The sequence below is a fragment of the Poecilia latipinna genome, unplaced genomic scaffold (genome assembly GCF_001443285.1).
Source record: "Poecilia latipinna isolate Pla-1442-1.1 unplaced genomic scaffold, P_latipinna-1.0 Scaffold2248, whole genome shotgun sequence".
Lineage (NCBI taxonomy): Eukaryota > Metazoa > Chordata > Actinopteri > Cyprinodontiformes > Poeciliidae > Poecilia > Poecilia latipinna.
The window spans coordinates 24,871-31,300 of record NW_015114864.1 but is presented as its reverse complement, the minus strand read 5'-3'; the positions used below and the strand labels follow the sequence as shown (position 1 = coordinate 31,300).

The window sequence follows — 6,430 nt, the reverse complement described above, 5'->3', positions numbered from 1 at the left end:
CTCTCTCTCTCATACACCACTTCTATGGAAGCTTAAGGAAACGTTGCAAAATGCTGCAGCAAGCCACCAACAGCAGCATGTGTTTATCGTATTGCACAGTGTGCAGGTGACAGTAATTGTCAGCAGATGACAGTGGCAGCCCCCAATGTGGACCAGATGGTGATACAAGGGTCACGCATGTGAAAACCACAGGGGGAACGGAGACACGCCGGAGGGCAGAAACTCGAAGATAAAGGCCGAAAAGAGGCGACAATAAAGACACATTTGGGGGGACTCTTTGGAGAGGGTGCTCACTCCCTGTCAGGCAGGGCGAAGCTGCAAAATAGAGGCATCATTTTGAACCTGATAGGAGCCACGGGAGGAGAAAGAACAGGTGACACTCGGCTTGGCATCATGCTAATCAGAGCATCACCTGTAGTTAGCCGAACTCGCTCAATGCACTTGCAAAGTTTGGAGTTGTGCGACTGCCAGCTTCCTGTTGAGGACATGTGCCCTGCATGCCACGTTAGCTCTCAAAGCCCGTGCTCAGCCCTCTGTAAACGCTCGCATATACAAACACATATGTGACTAGCTATACGGCGACAGGCATGGCCACTCAGGCAGACATGTGATCAAAACCGCACAAAGTGGCAGTCACAGTTTGAAGTTAATTGGGGGTGTAGGGAACATTAACAGCTATTAATATGGTAGTTTAGTGACAGATAACAGGATGTGGGTTTCCCTTTTGCCCTCTTCAGAGTTTGCAGTGCTCGCTCTCCAGTCTTCCTCTACAAACAGTTGATGTTGAATTTCCATAAATATAAACTGTTTTTGTCTGCACTCTGTAAGGTTTATAGGGGCTCAAAATGTGCAAATAATAAATGTGTGTCACTTTTTTCTTCTTTCTTTTTTTTTTGCATAACATTTTTTACGTTTCATGCTATTCGCTATAAAACAAAACAAAATTGTGGGACTCATTGCATTAAAAAATAAATTTAGGAGTCTATTTTATTTTTTTTATTAAAACTGTTGATTTTATAGTTTAACACATTCATGTCTGCCATCAAAGGGCCCAGGAACTGTACACCAAATAAAAAAACGTGATACTGTGACTGTTCTTTCCATTGGATTAGATGTCTCGTTAAATGCCACTCGAAAACCCCCATTAGTTCATTTCCCTCTTGGTTAATTAACATCTGGTCCTGACCTTTCCAATGGATAGGTGCAACTTTATCTTGAAAGTCAAGGTTACACAACTATGCATCAAAGCAGACTGATTACCGATCACCAGAGTGAAGGAGAGAGGCTTTGGCAAAAAATCTCTGGCTCGAGTGACCCAGATGAGTATCGGAGGTGTAAGAGAACACGGACGAGGAGGAGCAAATTATTTTTTGAAAACGTCGCCGTGCCAAAACGTTTGAAATGTTCAAGGCTCCCATGTTGTGTCAGTGTAGGATCTTAAACTCTAGCACAATAAAAAATGAATTGAAAGTACGTTTTAAAAAGAAAGCATGATGTTTTAGATTAAAAGAGAAAATGTGAAAAGGTTTGTTTAAGATCAACACATTTTGGGAGTTACACCTGGAAGCCTGAGTCTGTCCGTTTTCTCCCGTCTGGTTAAAGCGATCTTTCAGATTATTATTTTTTTTTTAGTGAGGTTCTGTGAAATATGTAATTATTACCAGTTGTTACTTTAGAGATAAATTGTAGTTGAAAAGCAGCAAACGGCGAGTCAAAGGGACCGACAGCTTAAGCTGATTTCAGTAGTTTAAAGGCAAATTAAAGAGAAAATGCTCATATCATAGACTGGATTAGTCACAGCTGATGAGGAAATCAAAACCACAGTTAGCACAAGTGTGGACTTTGTTCTGCTAGAAACGTATAGTGGTGCATCTACCGTCATTGATAGAAACGTCACAGTGTTACTTAAAAAAAAAAAGAGTGAACTATCCCTTTAATCCTGTGCAGGACGGCGTGTGGACGTCACAAACACTGGACATTTCTCCATTTCACCACAGACAGAAACGGCTATCTATTAGCGATTCGGTGTTATTAGGGTCATTTTCCTGTGGAGCGTAACTATTTAAGGACTTTTCTGTGGATAATATCAAACATATTTTGAAAAAAAAAAATTGCAACTTGTTAAGCTGAAACATCTAGGCGCAATAAAGCTGCTTGACATGTCGCTGACTGATAAGCGGTATCCCACAACATCTCTTCAACTGGTTGGAATTGAAGTTGTCAGATGCTGCAAATATTTAGGTATTCTGACTGATAAAAATCTATCTGTTAAATCTCACATTGACAAATCGGTTTCTAAGCTGAAACTTAATTTGGGTTTCTGTTTATAGGAACAAAAAGTGTTTCTCACACCAAGTCAGAAAACAACTGATGACTTCAACCAGTCTGCCTCAGACGGGTTACGGAGGAGGAGGAGTGAAGCCGATGACACGGGTGCAAAATCCCAACCTGTTATTGCAAAGTTTGTACTTTTTACACCAATAAGCAGGTTATATTTCAAGACTCACAGTTTTCCTGTTATGAATGCAGGGAGACATTTGTTTTGAGATCTTTTCAATTATGTATTAAAAACAGAAGCCATTTCTTCTCGCTTAGATGTAGAATTAATTTATACAGCTTTTTTCACATTTTATTGTGGTAGCCCCACAAACGTCAGAGTATTTTATTGGGATTTTATGTGGTGCCCCAATATAAAGCAGTCTATAATTGTGAATGGAGGGAAAAATAGAAAATTTTCTGCTGGCCTTGAAAAGCCTTTGGGATTCCCCCAGAGGAACCGGTCCAGTTGGCTGGAGAGGGGAAAGTCTGAGCGTCTCTGTTTAGTCTGCTGCCTCTGCTACTCGACCCCGGATTAAGAGAAAGCAAACGGGTAGATGGATGGGAAAAATGATACATAAATCTGAGAAATGTGGCATTCATACATCCATTTATCCACCCCAACGCTGAGTCACAATTTTTTATACCTGCTTTTTGCTGCAGTCCCTCACGGTTTCTCACTACCAGCTGCTTCTTTTTATCCATTTTTCTTTGCGTAAAACCTCGAGCTCAGTCAAATTGGACGAGGTGTGTCGCACCAGATTCTCACTTTTCACCACACGGGTTTTGTTTGACCTGAGCCGTTCCGTGGTTACTCCGACTCTGATGCTTTGGTTGCGGTGCTGGAAGGCGACTCTCCTCTCCGGTCTGAAGTCTTTTGCAGCCTGAAGTCAACAGGGTTTCATCTGTTCTCATATGCAGCTCCATCTGTCTGCCCATCAAATTTGACTGGCTTCTCTGTGACACAGCATGACAGCGCGACATTAGTGCCACCATGTTTCACCCTGAGGACGGAGTTTCCGGGGAGAATTTGTCATTTTTGAAGGAACTGTCTGTATGTTATCATTTTGCGCAAAACTTCGTCAGTATTATAAAAAAAAAAAACAACAGTTTTGCAATTAAAAACACATGTGAATAACTTTGTTAACATGATAAGTCATTAAAAAATATCATCCTGTCGTCTTCTTTTTCGCGGTTTGCACCATCTGGTTGTTGATCATGTTTCCATTTCAGTTTTGCAAAATAAACCAGTTTTGATACGACCATCATGATCATCCTAGCTCCAAGTCTTTTTTTAATACATATATATATATATAAAAAATGTTTAAAAAGTTTTTTCGAAATTGGCATTTTTCCATCAAATTGCACAATTATATGGCCAATGGAAACACAGCCAGCGTTTCATGTTTTAACTTCAAATAGTAATTTTTCACCTAGTAACACACTCTTCTTTGTTATAAATTATCATCCTTAAAAAGTATATTTCTCTATATATAGCTAGTGTTTTTCTTTTAGTTTTAATCGTGTTTCTGATGTCAGTGCAAAACTTTAGATTTCTTTTGTGATTGAAATTAAAGCAAGACATCAAAAATCTGTCCAGTTTGTTTCCACATCCCCTACCTGAACACCAGCCCTCTCTAATATGAGAATAAGCAGTGATGTTTGGGGGGCACGCTGGAGGCCCGCTCGCCGTAAGACAGCTCTTAGATCCCTATTCATTACGTCAAAGTGTAGAGGACACATTTCTATTACCGCGCCAGATGTCCAAATCAGCCGTGTTGTTTCAGCGCTTACTGCGCTCAGCCTCCCCGGTCCCACCGTTTATTTACGTAGGGGAGCTGTGGCGGCTGGGGGATAGTCCTGGCTAATTGTGAGCAGCTGTAATATCACAGACCCATCATTAAGAGGGCAACGGCTTCGCACACGCATTCATAATCCGCCCCGAAGTAGAATAACAGCAACGTCCGCCTATCGCTACTGAATTACCAGATTGTTAGTGTGGCCCTAATTTTTACACTTTGTTTATGAAAGACTAAACCGCTCAGCGTGATTAGCACCCACAACAGTGCGATGTTTCTCCGAGGAAGGAGCCGTAAGCAGGAGAGGGGCCTGGAGTGTACCATCAGGGGGGGATAATGGAGCTCTATGTGAGTGGACTGTGGAAGACAGAGTGGGAGGGACAGAGTGGAGAGGCAGCGCTGGTTTTGACTGGGAGCTAAACGTGTGGATGACATTGTTTCTCTTTAAAGCCTGACCTAAACGTGTTCAGATCGTTAAGCACATTTCAATATCAGGACAAAGATAACCTGAGCTGCTACACCAGACCAACCTGTCATCATGTGAAAACATAATGATGAAATCATCAACTAACTGTGAGTAACATTTGCATTGGTTTAATTTTATTAGTCTCGCCCAAGAGAGACTAAACGTGTTTAGTCAAGAAATCTCTTTAATCGAACCAACCTGACAGGCTAAAAGAGTTAAACAAAAACACATTGTCTCCTGGTAAAAAAAAAAGAGTCACAAACTGATGAATTTCTAATTTCTAATTCACTACTTCAGGGAGTTTGAGAGAAACCATCACCGAATGACGAAAACATCAAACAGTCTCTTGAAATTTCCTCAGAGCGGTCAGCCAACCAAAATTTCTCCACAGGTGCATCAATGACACAAATGTACAAAGGAACAATGTTTAAGCGCTGCACACCTCACATATGTCTAAAGAAAGGTCAAAGTTCATGATTCAAAAAGAAGAAAGAGAGTTTGAAAGACTGTCGTAAGGCACTGAAATCTGGGGTTAAATTTCACTTTCTGGACAGGTCGAGTTGCTGAAATCATAAAGATTACTCAAGTGATAAACATTACCGTTTACAGCTACTTACACACTCACTCATTTATTAGGTTTCATTTGCTAGAATTATTTTTTTTTTTAATAGGTATTTTGAGTTTTGGATGTCTTCATTATTCTGGAAAGAATTTTGAATTAACCATGTCTGAATGGCAAAACACGTCAAAATTATTCTTCAGATTGTCTGATAGGAAGCTGGCACAAAAGCAAAGCAGAAATCTTTAAAGATGTTATTAAAATATTGAATAAACAGCGAATTCATAACAAAATGAATAACTTTAATAAAGAATAAGAGCAATGGAACAACAGGGAGGCCCAGATATATATTTATAAGTTTATGGTTTTGTGGAAACTCTGAGACAAGACAAACCTGGAAAACCCATCCTGGTCGACTCCTGGGAATTCCAGCTGTTTGCAGAGCAGACCTAAGAATCAAATGAAGAAAAATAGAAAAAAAAAAAAAAAAAAAAAAGTCGTAATAACTCAGAAATTCATTAACTGTTTACACGAGCAGTGGCAGACCCCTCTGGGTGCCCTTTTTTTTTTTTTTTGTCATATCTTCTTGTTGATATTTGAATTTGTCAGTGCATGTCAGGTCTCAAGAATGTTTTCATAATCTGGTTTTATTATAAGCAACGCTGACCGGTGTTGAAAGATGAAGTCAAAAAGACAACAACGCCACCGCCGTGGCCGTCCGCTTCGACAGTCCGGACCAAAGTGGACCACACACAGCGTGTCAGCACAGCTCGGCAAAAAGTAGATATTAGAACACAAGCAAACGGCAAACAAGCCCCGCCAGGCGCTCCGCGCGCCCTCCGTCCGTGTTTTGATTCGAGTAAACAACGTCATTATTGCGATAGCGTGATTGCGGACGCAGCCTTTCGAATATGGCTTTTTTAGTGTTGCACGTAGACAAAAACAAACCGTCGGATTGTAGAAGACTGAGAGATGCACATCCTGTATGTCAAAGTATCGGCCTGCTGCATTTTTGTACGAGAACGAGATGGAGAGGAAAAAAAAAAAAAAAACAGGGGTAGAGACAGTGGAGCAACAAATTAAAAGGGTTCAATTACTCACCGTAAATATTTAGAGAAGTGCTCGGTTTTTGGGGGGGTTTTTTCATTCGCCGTTAGCGATGGCTTTTACAGTCCTGGTGAGAAGCTAAGGTACGCTCTCGGCCTTGAAAATCATATTCACTGGTTTTGGGGGGGGGGGGGGGTACAAACCCTTTAACCCCCCTTACTGCATTGAAAAACAATAAAGGAA

At 40.8% G+C, this 6,430-nt stretch overlaps 2 long non-coding RNA genes across 2 annotated transcripts in view; one reads left to right on the top strand and one right to left on the bottom strand.

Annotated features, from left to right (window-relative positions):
- Nucleotides 1-2,577, top strand: part of LOC106936951 (uncharacterized) — a 56,470-nt gene extending 53,893 nt beyond the window's left edge. Inside the window, exon 4 of the long non-coding RNA XR_001422271.1 lies at nt 2,331-2,577. This is a non-coding gene — a long non-coding RNA (uncharacterized LOC106936951). The remainder of the gene's footprint in view (nt 1-2,330) is intronic.
- LOC106936952 (uncharacterized) overlaps nt 1-6,430 on the bottom strand; it is a 44,750-nt gene that overhangs the window by 32,650 nt on the left and 5,670 nt on the right. The gene's annotated exons all lie outside the window — the stretch shown is intronic.